Source organism: Myripristis murdjan, chromosome 2, assembly GCF_902150065.1.
Source record: "Myripristis murdjan chromosome 2, fMyrMur1.1, whole genome shotgun sequence".
Classification (NCBI taxonomy): domain Eukaryota; kingdom Metazoa; phylum Chordata; class Actinopteri; order Holocentriformes; family Holocentridae; genus Myripristis; species Myripristis murdjan.
In genome coordinates, this window is record NC_043981.1 from 9,002,662 (window position 1) to 9,017,028 (window position 14,367).

The 14,367-nt window shown below is 41.4% G+C and overlaps 6 non-coding genes across 6 annotated transcripts; 5 read left to right on the forward strand and 1 right to left on the reverse strand.

Annotated features, from left to right (window-relative positions):
* The first annotated feature begins 1,657 nt into the window (after positions 1 to 1,657).
* On the forward strand, positions 1,658 to 1,730 carry trnam-cau (transfer RNA methionine (anticodon CAU)). Its single transcript has one exon. It is a non-coding gene; the product is annotated as a tRNA-Met (tRNA).
* Positions 1,731 to 2,070: 340 nt separating this feature from the next.
* Positions 2,071 to 2,143, forward strand: trnam-cau (transfer RNA methionine (anticodon CAU)). Its single transcript has one exon. It is a non-coding gene; the product is annotated as a tRNA-Met (tRNA).
* A 313-nt stretch (positions 2,144 to 2,456) lies between these two features.
* trnam-cau (transfer RNA methionine (anticodon CAU)) lies at positions 2,457 to 2,529 on the forward strand. The gene has a single exon. It is a non-coding gene; the product is annotated as a tRNA-Met (tRNA).
* A 3,157-nt stretch (positions 2,530 to 5,686) lies between these two features.
* trnak-cuu (transfer RNA lysine (anticodon CUU)) lies at positions 5,687 to 5,759 on the forward strand. Its single transcript has one exon. It is a non-coding gene; the product is annotated as a tRNA-Lys (tRNA).
* Positions 5,760 to 6,191: 432 nt separating this feature from the next.
* Positions 6,192 to 6,262, forward strand: trnag-gcc (transfer RNA glycine (anticodon GCC)). Its single transcript has one exon. It is a non-coding gene; the product is annotated as a tRNA-Gly (tRNA).
* A 1,255-nt stretch (positions 6,263 to 7,517) lies between these two features.
* Positions 7,518 to 7,589, reverse strand: trnad-guc (transfer RNA aspartic acid (anticodon GUC)). The gene has a single exon. It is a non-coding gene; the product is annotated as a tRNA-Asp (tRNA).
* Positions 7,590 to 14,367: the final 6,778 nt, after the last annotated feature.

The window sequence follows — 14,367 nt, forward strand, 5'->3', positions numbered from 1 at the left end:
GGGAAATAGATTTAGAGCCTTTGAACCACCGGATTTTGTTGTTTATATTTGTCAATTCCTGCGCTCATTATTAAGGCACTAAATCAACCTTTTCATTCGTAAGTCATTTGTGAGATAGACCCATATGTTAGTTTTAATCAGTAGCGATGACACACTCACATCAAAGTGAAATGATTAAACTTAAATCTGAGCCAATAACAGCCACAAACCTCATCTTCTCTATTTCTGTTTATCTGATATTAAACTAAACTGATTTAGACTGATGATAGTTTTAGTTCACAATGTAGGCCGTTTTAATTAAGTCAACAATTTTTCCGGTCTTAATCCATATTTTAAGCGCATATTTTTTCACTATTTTCATTAGAAATCACGCGACTTCGTCCATCTTCCCATCACCGCACACACTCGTCCCGTTCGTGTGTCCAATTAACGCTCCGCGATCTGATTGGCTGCTGGCTGCAGGCGCCTCGGAGTCTGGATGCTTCCTAACAGACGCCAGAGCCGGAGAGAAAAACACCTGTCGCTCGATGGAAGTCACTGTTTATGCAGGTTTTTAACGCAAATCGCCGTCAAAGTTGGACTTAATTTAGGTTTTCTTAAAGGAAAAGAAAAGAAAAAACGGAAGAAATTGGTGAGTGCTTGTTGACGTCTGTTTTGTAGGTTCGTTTTTCTTTTCTGTGTTTATTTAATGTGTTAAATGTTTTGAACAGTCGAGAATAATTTAGCGTCAGGTGACCATTGGTGATTCGTGGTGCGGCCTTCTCGCAGCGGTAACTTAGTATTTGTTTTTTATGTTGTGTGCCTCGGTGATGACTCTAGATTTGTGGAAATATTGACAGAAGTAAAGGTAGTCATAGTAGCCACAATTTAAAATATCGACATGAAAACCCCCTTTTCCAGAAACTCGACGTTTAATTATAACCTGTGAAGGCCTAAATCCCGTTTTTGGTTTTCGAAGCGCTTTGTGTCCTCCTAGTGGTCAATGACAGGAACTGCAAGTAACTTAAGCGTCTGATTTGTGTTTTCGACCAGTACAAGCAAAACTTATAACATTATACTGTAAAGGCGTTTGTATCGGCTATTTTATGTTTTATGCATGTGTTTATGTGGTGATGGTGTTCATTCCAAATATTTACTGCATTAAATGTTTTGAACAGTCGAGAGTAAGCCTGGCGATTGGTGGTGCGGCCGCCTCGCAGCTGTAACTTGGTATTTATTTTTATGGAGTCTGCCTCGGTCATGCGTCTAGTTTTGAGGATTTACTTCTAGAAGTTGTATCATTGCTAATATGGAATATGTCGAAATGGAAACTCTCGTTCCCCAAAACTCGAAGTTTAAGTGTAACTTGTGTAGGCCCGAATCCCGTTTGAAGTTTCACTGGCAGCGCTTTGTCTCCACCCAGTGGACAAGGATGGGAACTGCAAGTGACTTTTGTATTTTTCCCTATCATCTGTGTTGCTCAGTTAAATGCGGTGTGATGATGTGTTGTGGACCAGTACGAGCAAAAGCGTTAGCGCTATTTAATAAGGGCGATCGTATAGGGTATTTGAATCTCCATGTTTATGTGGTGGGATGCGTTCTGCGTGTATTTCTGTTAAGTGACCATTTTGTATTCTTAGCTTCCTTTATAAATACTTCCTGTTCAGATGTATTTCGAGCCTCGTTGGCGCAGTAGGCAGCGCGTCAGTCTCATAATCTGAAGGTCGTGAGTTCGAGCCTCACACGGGGCAGATGTTTTTTTTTTTTTTTCTTTATGTGATTCTGTCAAGGTATTTAACCTCCTAGTAGGACGTTTGCCACCGTCTGCTGCATGAGTCGTAGCGTCCAAAGAACAGGTCAGATGGCGACCCCTGGCACCGTACTGGTACCCATTAGGTCCAACCCTGGTACAAAACATTTTGTTTCAAACTTTATATGGCTGGATACAGAAGGGGATACCTTTTGGTGCAAGATATGTGCATGTTCTGTTCCAGTAAATTGCCCTAAATAGAAGAAAAGACCAGTCAGGAGTACATTTCCTGCCAGGGGAAAGTGTCTTACCATGAGACATCCGGTTGTGGCGTTTCCCGAGCCTCGTTGGCGCAGTAGGCAGCGCGTCAGTCTCATAATCTGAAGGTCGTGAGTTCGAGCCTCACACGGGGCAGATGTTTTTTTTCCTTACATGAGTTTGTCAAGTTATTTCAACTCCCTGTTGGAACTTTGCCACCGTCTGCTGCGACGGTCGTGGCGTCCAAAGTACAGGTGACAGATGGAGACCCCTGGCACCGTGCTGATACCTATCAGATCCAACCCTGGTACTTCACACTTTTTATGACTGGATACAGAAGGAGGTGCATGATAGGTGCATATTCTGTTTGAGTAAGTTGCCTTAAACCGTGAAAAACACCACTCAGGAGCACACTTCCTGTCAGGGGAAAGTGTCTTACCATGAGACATGCGGTTGTGGCGTTTCCCGAGCCTCGTTGGCGCAGTAGGCAGCGCGTCAGTCTCATAATCTGAAGGTCGTGAGTTCGAGCCTCACACGGGGCAGATATTTTTCTTTTATGTTCCTCAATAAATACGTAATACTGTCGAGATGGCGTGGCTGCATTCTCGGTGGTCCCCTGCATCGCTTATGTGGGTGTAGGTACATTACAGATAAAGCTGGACATCATGTATTGTCAGGAATCAGCTTCCATGACCCTTCTTGCCTTTACACCACTGTACAAGGCTGTGGTCTGCATCAAAACGTGTTCTCTCATTTCATAACAGATTAATGTGTGAGGTTATTACACATAATAATGCTTATGGAAGTGGCCCTGGAGCCATCAGTGCTGAAAAAGAACAGGGGATCAGACAGAGTCAGAAATTTGCATTGCCACTTGATTGCAGGGGTCTTGTCTGTGCAATACATTCAGACATGCAGTTTAGATTTTGCACAATTGTTACAATTGGCCGTATAGTTCAATGTTTCTTGCATTATCCAATTTATTACATAGTCCAGGGCAGCTTGGCTGCTAAGCAGAGGATAGACACAGCAGGAGCCAGATGTACTTTCTCTATCTTGTTATTTAGGTCTGTTGCATTAGATACACGCCCAGTCAACAATTCACACACATAGCATAGCACATTCCAGAAACAAGGCATGGACAGTGGTTGGCCTGTCCACGTCAGGTAACTGGCCAATTATTCTCGGTTGCGTTTAAGTCCAACCTATGTACGGGCAGGCCCAAGCCGAAGAACATAAATGTGTATCATTTCCTGATATCGGGGCTCATTCTGACAGAGCTCCTGCAGGAGCTCTGTCACACTGAGACCAGCGCTGCCTTGCTTTATATGTGACCAGCAGGGTTTCCGCTGCATGTAATTGATCGTGGCGCCGCCACGGCTAAATAAAAGCCGCCACGGCTTGGGAATGATGATTTTTTTTTTTTTTTTTTTTTTTTTCCTCGGGCGTTAACACAATTTAAAGTATATTGTATGAATGACCTGTGAAAACGACCCTATATACACACATAGCATATATTTGCGCACATATACTTACTATGATCAGAGTTTTAAATGATAAATATCACGACATGTTACACTACGTTGCAATTAATTTTATTTTGAAAACGCACCGGAGTTATCACCCGCCTGCTTTGTGCTACTGCTGCGCGCTCAAGAGTGGAGGCGGTAAAAAGCAGAGGGAGAGAAAAGGGCGAGAGCAAGGTACCTAAGCAAGATTAAGTTTAATCCATTTTTTGTTCAAGCCTGTGAAAACGACCCTAGTGTTATTAATGTTAACATTGCATTGCGACCGACAGTAGGGCTGGGCGATATGGACCAAAAGTCATATCCCGATATATACGATATATATTAATATATCGTATATATATATATATTTATAATATATATAAAGATATTGTTTTCCTTAAAGTGAGAGCAAATGTTCAGTCATAGTCAAAGCCAAATATGACATGACGGGGCTGGAGCTTTTTCGGGTTGTGGATGGCTTGTGGCTGGGGCTTCTGCAGTGTTCCTGGTAGTATCTGGGGGGCAGGAGCTGCTACAGGAACGTCCTCTGGCTCGCCCCTCTCACCTGCCGTGTCTCCACTTGGAGGGCCGAGTGAGAGGACGTTCCTGTAAAGTTACCGGGCGGTTGTGCGACCATGACCGGGGCATCAAAAAGCGTGTTGTTAAAAAAGCCTGTTGTTAGCGCTAACATTCCCTAAAGCAAACGTTAGCGTCCCTAAAAATGCCGTCTAAAAAGTGTGTTGTTACTGTTAGCTAACGTTAGCTAGCACGTTAGCGTTAGCTTGGTAGTGTTGGCCGTGTTGCTAGGGACGCCTAGCGCCCGGCTGTTTGCTTTCTGTTGACACCACATCGCGCCGTGAGTAAATCCAGTCAGCACCAAGTAAACCCCGAGCCACACCCAGGAGTTTTCGGGGCCGCAGTTTCAAAAAATCCTGGAGGAAACCCTGGACCATAATAAATATTGCATCAGAAAATTGAAGACTGACTCCGGTCTGTTCTTGGGCTTTCAACAAAAGAATCGGGAGCTAACACAATGAACAGTGGAAGTTATTGTTGCATCCTAGGCAGTCTAGGCAAGTTCTTGTTCTTCAGTACCTCCTCACTAAGCATATTAACAGCATTTTGCAGAAGGCCCATGTAAGAGTGGGAGTGTTGACCCACGGTAGCTGTTAACAACATAGTCTTCATTTTATTAGATAATTCCCTCCAGCTGGTAGGCCTGTAAGAAAGTGTCGCTTCTCTATAATTTGTGAATTCACATACACAAAGCTAAAATTAAACATTTAATTTAATAATATTACACAAGAGATATATCTTATGAAATTCGTCCTGGCCGAGCTGAAGTTAAGAGGTCATATTTAACTAACACCAGTGTATTTTGTTCATAGATCCTTTTGCATTCAAAATATTATCTGTTGTATACATATTGTAACAATCCTCCGTTTTCTCGTGATAACGAGATAATTCCTCCGTTTTCTCGTGATAACGAGATAATTTTCCTCCGTTTTCCCGTGATAACGAGATAATTTTCCTCCGTTTTCCCGTGATAACGAGATAATTTTCCTCCGTTTTCTCGTGATAACGAGATAATTTTCCTCCGTTTTCTCGTGAAAACGAGATATTTTCCCTCCGTTTTGATGAATGAATGAAACGTGATAGGCCTGAGATTTCCATCATACGTGACATGTCATGCTGACTGACGTCTCCTTGGACACATAAAGCAGGGGTCACCAATCATGTGCCATGGAGGCCGAGAGGCTGCAGGTTTTCATTCCAACCAAGACCCCCACCAGGTGATTTCACTGATTAGCTTCTCCTTTCTGATACAAGGTGAGGTGATCAGTGAAATCACCTGGTGGAGGTCTTGGTTGGAATGAAAACCAGCCTCTCGGCCCTCCATGGCACAAGATTGGTGACCCCTGACATAAAGCATAAAAGTCACAATAATAATGGGAATAATAGAGCAATTTCAGTTCAGTACAGCTCCAGCATCTGAGCTCTGTGCAGGAAATGTACAGGTCACAGCTTCAGTATGAATCTTAAACACCATTGATGGTTTTTACAATATACTGTATTTTCAAAAGGTGTCAGTGTTAATGTTAATTTCAATGTTGCTTTACAAGAATTAACCGAAGTAACTGATATGAAATATAAAACGGATATAAAAGGGGCTGGTGAAAAGACGCATACAGCCCGGCTAGCTCAGTCGGTAGAGCATGAGACTCTTAATCTCAGGGTCGTGGGTTCGAGCCCCACGTTGGGCGTCAATGTTTTCTTTTTTCTCCCCTTTGTAGTGACATCAAAGTCAAGCAAGCACGACAATAATGCTCATCTTTTGATTGCCGCACCTGTAACGTCACGTCAGTCATGCCGCTATCTAACTAAGATGGAAGGAATTTCTCTGATTGCAAAGTTACTTGAATTTTTTCGAGCACCATCCTAAGGCAGTGCTGTGTGTGTGTGTGTGTGTGTGTGTGTGTGTGTGTGTGTGTGTGTGTGTGTGTGTGTGTGTGTGTGTGTGAAGTTGAGTGTCTGAGCGGTTCTCCAGAAAGCTGCACGAAGCGATGCCGAAATGGGTCCTTTCTGAAGTGCCATGGATAGTACGAGCATCGGCACCAGGACGCTGCAGAACGGTGTGAATTACGGTGGAGAAACCCAAAGTTATGATGTTGGGGCATGTCTGTAGTCTTTCGTAAGCATTGGTGGTTCAGTGGTAGAATTCTCGCCTGCCACGCGGGAGGCCCGGGTTCGATTCCCGGCCAATGCATACATGTTTTTCTTTCTTTCTTTCTTTTCTTTTTTTTTTTAAATGCATATCGTGATTTCTGTAGTGTTTTGGGCAGAGGAGCACGAGGCAAAACATTATTTTATTCATCTCGGAAAATATAACCGCCTGTAAACATGAGTTCTGCTGTACAGTGTCCTACTCTTGAATATTTGAACAGTGCACTAATGTTTACATTTAACAAATTTTACTGATCTCGAAGAAGGCTTGAGGACTGAAAAGGCATCTACACAAGAGAGATGTGCATATGGAGCTAGAGTGCGCAACATGCTTTCCTTACTCTGCCATTAATGACACAACTGATCCATTTTATTATTTTTTTTTTTTTTACCTGGCTTCTTTTGCCACCTGCCTTTGTATGCTCAATGAAATTTATATTTTTGTTGTCTCCTCATGTCAACATGAATAGTCCGTAATGTGTGGCTTTCTATCTTGAAAACGTAATATTAAAGATTTAAATAAGAGCACCTTGTTTGAGTTGAATAGGTGAATAATGCAGTTGCTGCTAGTGGCCACAGGATGGCACCATTAAGCTGGTTAACTACTAGATGGTGGCTGTTGAAGGAGTGCAAATTAGAATACGTAATCTCAATAACTTGTGCAAGTGTTTTAAGTAAATAAATTTGAGCTATATTGGAGGATTGAAATTAACACACAAAGAATATTAGTTTGCACAGTTTTTGCATGGAATTATATACTGTCAAATATGAGTGCTTTATTATTTAGTCATTTATTAGCAATTCTGAGGTGTGCAATTGCAATTCTGAGGTGTGCAATACATTGAATGTCTGCTGCTACCTGTGATTTTTTTTATTACTTTACTATTTATTATGTTTTTAAACGTGTATGTCTCTTTCTTGCTGTATGTTTTTAGTTGCTCACCGGGACCTCAGTACTTAGTTTTGTACCTTTTCATGTGAATATGACAAATAAATATGACAAATAAAAATCCTTGCATCCTTGAATCTTTTAGGCAAACGGATTCAAAGTCCTAACACAGAATCGCGGCTTGGTATGATTCGTCTGACTTTCTGTACCATTTTTGTGTGAACAGATGCAAGGAAAGGGGCAGGATTACAATTTTCTTCACTTTCTCCTCGATAAAAGAGGCACATATTATCTAGGCACCCAATAGAATAGTGATAATTAACCCATATTGCAGTGGTTACTACAAAAAACAAAATGAATTGATTGTAAAACACCAAGCATAAACAGAATCAGACGAAAAAGATCCGCTCTCCCCGGCGGGGAATCGAACCCCGGTCTCCCGCGTGACAGGCGGGGATACTCACCACTATACTACCGAGGAGTTGTCGGAGCATCGAAAATAGTGTGCTTTTGACCCATGCTATTATAGCCGTTGTCACAATTCAGTGGCTGTACTGCAGTCGGGTGTAACGAAGCATCGTTAGCTGCCATCGGGAGGCATGCTCTGTTCAATGATTGTTGTATGACAATATGATACAAGTACACCTCGAGGGCTGTAGTCATGTAGAGACAAAAATGTTCTGTGTTGCCAAAATGTAGAGCAATGAAAAAGTAAGACCTGACGAGTGCAACCCTTTATTATGCAGAAAATCGATAAATCACATAACGCACCAAGGAGGCAAAGCACATTGGAATCACAAAAAAGGGTTAGAAATACAGCTATATATACTGTTATAGTGTTGATTCTATTGTCTGATCATTTTTCTCACATTTGAGAAGGAAAAGAATTGTCTTACAATACTCAAAGTGTTTAGTTAACGGATATAAGTCTTTGCCTAAAAGTCATAAGTGAATCCTTGATTCTAGTTGTGGATTACACTCTCAAATCTAAGTGATACATTAGAGAATAAGTAAATATAAAAATGTTACTCAATCAAAACCACCAGTTAGTGAATCATAATTCATCTGAATCTACATAGAGCGAAAGATCGTAGTTCTATTGTTAGTGTTCAACTTTGTGTGGTTAAACATTATATTTTCAGCCATGTTGCTATGTGCTAAAAACCCTCTGAGGAAAAACCAAACTTATGACTCTGGGCCTTCCATGTGGAATTCTCATCTGCCAGCTCTACGCCTCTTATAAACACAACTCATTGTCAGCTAATAAATCTGGAGCATTTTGCCTGTGTTGTAGTTGATTCAAAATTGAACTTTTCCTCCACATCACTGACATGTTTCCTTTTTATTTCTATAATAATGAAGCTTGGAATCCTCAGGAATTCGGTTTGAAATGTATAATGCTTTTTACTTCTGCCTGGTGCTTTTGTTTTCTTTGATAAAATCATTCCTCCTGTACATCAGACATTTTGTTTGACAAAAGATAAAATGTATAAAGAGAAAAGGCAAATGTGTGTCATGTTGTATCAGTACCACTACAAGTGATTTATATGTAAATTGAACAATCTGTAACATCAATGCTGATATTTAATGGCATTAGAAATTGATAATGAATGAAATCAAACGTACTCAATGTGGATGGCTGTGAATGCTGTTATTAAAGGCATGAAAACAATGGCTGATAAAAAAAAAAAATGTGTTTGTGAAACATGAAAACAAATAAATGGAATGAGTGTATACATAAGTCTCAAGACTGGTCTTTTCTTTCTGCTGCCCTCCCTCTTCTCCATGTCAGAGACGGAGGAGTACTGAAATGAGATCATCATCATCATTGTCTCTGTTGTATGTTGCATGAGGAGAAGCTCTGTGTGACAGTAACAGCAGTGTCTTTCCCGGAGGGTGAAGGTCTGGGAGTTTACTCTCCTTCTGGTTTCTGTCCTGCACTCTAAACTTTGTTAGTCAAAGTCCAGCAACTGCTGATGTGGTGACTTGGACTGTGAAGAGTGAAAGTTGAATGATGGTTCATGCTGGGTTGATATGTCTGTGAATTGAAGCTGTTGCCTCAAGAGTAAACCAGGACCAAACTCCTTCCTGCAATTATGGATAAGCAAGGGGGAGAAACGCAGGAGGTCAAGTGAGAGAGAGGTGAGAGGTGAGAGAATTCCAGAACAGGTGTGAGGGAGAAACCGGACCAATGCTCCAAGTGAAACCCATGCTGACAATAACCCAAAAACCTACTCAGGCCACAAGACAGACAACAAAACAGACAAACATCAGTATGTAACATCCCAAGGCTAAGACATAAATGGGAAACAATGTGATTTGTCAAAATTAAAAAAAAAAAAAAAAAAAAAAAAAGATAAAATACTTGCTTCATCAGTTAAGGCAATTTTAAGTTCATACACTAGAGAAAAGCCCACAAATCAATGTCAGTCAACACAAACTCAGATCCATAAACTGAGGCAGCATACGTATTCTGCCATTATTTTCCTTGTCATTTGTTTAAAAGTTTTTACCTTTTGTTGTGCAAAAGAGGCCACAGTTTGAGGTGGAGGCTGAAAAGCTTGATGCCGGCGGGAATCGAACTGGCGCCGTTGTTCCCCAGTCGCTCAGTAAGGCCAATAGAAAGACGCAGCTGAAGCGGCAACAGCGCCACCGCGGCTGAAGAGCGCATTACATCCTAAATGGTTTAGCAGCATGGTTTAGAAAAAGAGAGGGAAAGCCAAACAAGTCTCCGCAGCCCGGTATGAGTTCGATTCTCGGCCAATGCGTACATGTTTCCACAGCTAACATACTGCACAGTCTCCTCAGGTTGAGCTGATGATTGAACACATCAAGGCAGTGAGTGAAACCGCATAATGGTTATCACCAAGTTGTCTTTGCCTTTCCTGCTGAGATTTGTATGTAACCAATTGTGTTGACTCCTGTTACCATAACTGAGAAAATGTGTGGCATCCTTGCCTGCATATTTTTTAACATTAGTAATTTTTCTCTTACTCAAGAACATTTTTCATTTAGTTCAGTTTTTTAAATCACATCCTTTTTGGGTCTCTTTGAGGATAACAAATTGTGGAGTCTTTCACAGTGAATGGTCAGCCAGCAGAAATGAGAAGAGAAATCTGCCCTTGCTGGTGTACTTTTTTTTAAATGTCCAAATTCCAGTTCAAAGAATCTAGTTTGAACTTTGTACATCCTTTAAGACTTGCTTGGAAAAGATCACATGTAACAAAGTTCTTGTCTCTAAAAAGTAACCGAATAACTTACATTTTAAATGAAGAACGGTTTAAGTCAGTTTTTTTTTTTTTCAGTAGTACTTCTCCTACTCCTCCTTACATAAAATATCAACAGAGCAGCACATGCGCGCGGGAACTACTTTTTGCCAGGGGGTGCTGCGTATGGGGGGGGGGGGGGGGGGGGGGGGGGGGGACTGGATTGGATTTGGAGGCTAAACATTCAGTGACAGACAACCAGCTGTGCGAGCGCAGCGCAAACAAGTGAGAGAGAGTTGCAGCAGTATCCCGCTGTGCTGGCAGACTCGGCAGCAGGGACGGTTTCTGCTATGGGCAGTGCAACTGCCCAGGGCGCAATCTACTTGGGGGCGCACGAGAAAAAAAAAAATCTCCAGTTTTCTAGACTACCGTATTGATCCGCACATGCCGTGGCACCATCAGTGCCACGGCATGTGCGGCCGGCCCGCCTGATACCGACTGATGGTGCCCCGGTGCCGCGGCCGACCGGCGCTGCTAAATAATGGCGAATTTGGCGATTTTTTTTTCGGGCTTTATCGGACTGTCGGGCCTAAAGTTCAGCTAATTAGTCGGGTCGGGTAGGGCCTCGGGCTGGCCCAGTCGGGCCCGGTTCGGGTCGGATCTTAATTTTCAGGCCAGATGAGAACTCCACCGGTGATGTGTCTCGGCGTGATTGCCCCTCTGCACGCGTTTTACATGTTTTTCGTTTTCCTTGCATTAGGTGCAGTAGATTAATACACGTTTTACTTTCTCCCCCTGTCCACACCCTAAGTGACTGCCACAATCAAGTCATTTTCAAAAGAAAATGACTTTGAAATGTGGTAAAATTAATTTGACATTTATTCCACCCCTCCTCAGCAGGGGGTGCTGCAGCACCCTCAGCACCACCCTTCCCGCGCCCTTGGAGCAGCAATACTTCTACTCTAGTAGTAATTTCTAGTTTCATTTTAGGTAGTTGCACCAAACGACAGAGTACTGGATGACAACATCTTTCATCACTGACTAATGAGTCTGTATTTAGCTCGTACTGCATGGTGCAAGGCTTCGGCTGGTCCTGATGGATTTTGTATTTGTCTGTGTATTCTTGAAACTGTGTATTTTTGCATAAATGCAATTGTATATATGTTTAAAAATATTTTGTTAACTGACTACCATGTGTTCTTTTATGCTCCATTGCTTTTAATTTGTGCTTTTAACCATGCACTCCCTGCCCTTAATTTTGCTGTTGATGTTAAATGATTTTGACATCCTTGTTTTCTATCTTTTTTTGCTTGATTTGCTAGCTCTTATTTTGTAAGTCACTTTGATACATGCTGGATTTTATGTTTTAAAGCAGTATAAATACAGTTAACTCTTCATTCCTTACAGCCTCCAATAATATATATTATGGATTGAGAGACACACATAATTTAATGCTGTATATTTGAAATGAGATTTGTAGGTATTAATTACCCATGGAGGAAGATCTGACCTATGCCTTTGTTTTAAGTAATAATACACATCATTTCCCTGGCTTCTCTGTTGATGAAGTTTGACTTTCTGTAGGTGGCACTCTGAACTACCCAGTTCTTCCTCTATTTATTCCAAACACGCTGCTGTTGCTGTGCAAGCAAGGCAAACGCCTCACTTACTCTGCAACAGAGGATTGTTTTTTCCCCTGAGAAAGTCCTATCCCACACCAGGAATTTAGGACAGTTCACCCCTGGATTTAACCCCTTAAGCACATGCAGTATAATGAATTCCAGGCATAATACCGTGGTAAGGAAAAAAAAAAAAAAAAAACAAAACTCATTTATATGCCGTTTGCGTAAAGGCTTGAAAAATGAAAGATCCATTCTGTTCGTGATGCCATTATTTGATAATACATGTCTTGGAACCTTGATTAAGTCCATTTCAGCTCAAATGTATTGGCTACAATATTAAATCTTTTTCAAATTGTTCCTCAAGAGTTGAAGTCTGTTCATTCCTTTGAGTCTTTCTGATTCATGCACTTTGATAGAGCTGCAAAGACACAACAGATATATTACTTCTTGGTTGCTTCAATTCAAAGCATTGTATTTTGATTCAGGACAAAATCAGAGTGATTAATAATTTTTATTACTTATTACTTTATTACAATGCAATGGGAGCAACTGGATTTATGACTAATGCATCAATGCTTGTGAATAAATAGTTGCAGCCCTACTGATGGACAGGACAATGCGTGAAAAATGCAAACTGACACATATTTATGATTCATTATATGCTGTTGTATTTTTTCCACTCAACGGTTACTTTCTCCAGATACCTGCCATGAGAAGAACATGGTGTGTGTATCAGCCTGTGTGTGTGTGTGTGTGTGTGTGTGTTTAGCACAATGTGTGCTCTACATTGTGCTAAAGAACGTCTTTGGACTGGAAAGCGGATTGCAGAACCAGGAAAAGATGAAGGCCTTGTGAGTCATCACACAGAAAAGGACCTTGTCGACCTTTGTGTTTGACAGAGAAAATAAAAGTGATGGGGAGGAAGTGCTTTAATGTTGGCAAGAAACTGCATTTGTTGGCTAATATAACTGAGTCTTTGGCAAATATGAGTCATGAGATGAGACCATTGCAGTTTTATGTCCCCAGTGGTACAGGAAATATGCTGAACCAGTACAACATGCCACAAAACAGGAACAAAACATTGGAATAAGTGCTGCCAGGAGACTGGTTTCATGCAGTTGCTTCAGTGAGCTTGTAAGAATGCAGCATTTAGTCCCACAAATGTCATTACCTCTGTTTGAGGTTATGATATTGAATTAAGGGAAATTCAACTTGTGTTTCATGCTGAAAATTCTGGTGGCTTGAATATCACCTGAGCATTTTTTATTCCAATGAAATTGAAGCAGGAGTTAAAATTACTCTCCTGCCCCCTGTCCCACATAAACATTGCATCTAAACTCCTTGCCAGCAGTAGAGCAGATGATCCCTGCGCGTTAGGGAACAGTCTTGAAACTCAGGTTGAACGTTTACAGAAAGCGTGGCTTGTGTCTCTCTGTTTACTCTCCACAGCCTCAGTATTATGCAACCTTTGGAGTCGGACTTCAGAGTGGAACTTTCCCATATTCCCCCTCCCCTCCAGGTGCATGTGATGTGTTTATGATTAGCAGTGATGCTGACATTTGGAAGAGCTACGGCAGCAGTGGCTCAACTCTTTTTGATATTTCCCCCGGCTCCTGCAGAACTGTCATGCCAGTCTTGGTTTGACTAGCACATGTTACGCCTCCTGTCAAGGTGTTTTATCTTTAACACAAGAGTCTGTCGCCAGAAGGCAGGGAGGAAGAGGGAAAGATAGATGTCAAAATCAGCAGCTCCTCTCCTTCAGTGTGTGCCATTTGCATGGGGAGTTATTTGAACACAGCCTTGAATCTCTCTGTGTTAAACAACCCAACAGGCAAAACAAGCTGCTCCAACATGAGGTGATGCTTCAATGTCACCTTTTTTTTTGTCAGGACTTGTTGGTCATGCATAATATGTTGTAATTGATGACTGCCTTGTTGGCTTGAATCTCTCATTTATCAACATTTTGTTTGAGACTTGACTTGGATAAAAATAAACAAACACCTGCATTCCAAACTGCTGTTCTTAGAAAAACACTCACTCAATAAACTGAAAGTGTGCACACCTAGATAAATAAAAGAGCAGATCAACAGTAGACATATATAGCTCTGTATTTAACAACATAACCTTTGAACAGGGTTAGAGGTTTAATCAAGCCAAAGTTTGGTTATTGATACAGTAGGCATAAACAGTAGCACTTTACAACCAGTCCGTCCGAGAAGGAAAGTAAACACAACCCAGGATCTGATGCCGCCCTCGCGGCTGTCGGAAATAGTACTAATCTGAGTGCGTCGCTCGACGAAAGGCTAAGTGCAACTAATAAAAGCGTTGATGAAAATGCACTTTCTTCTTTTCACTGTATTTTCGCAGTACAGATAGTCTAATAAGAAGTTAACTGATGAATAAATCAACTGGATGCATAAAACATAATAAA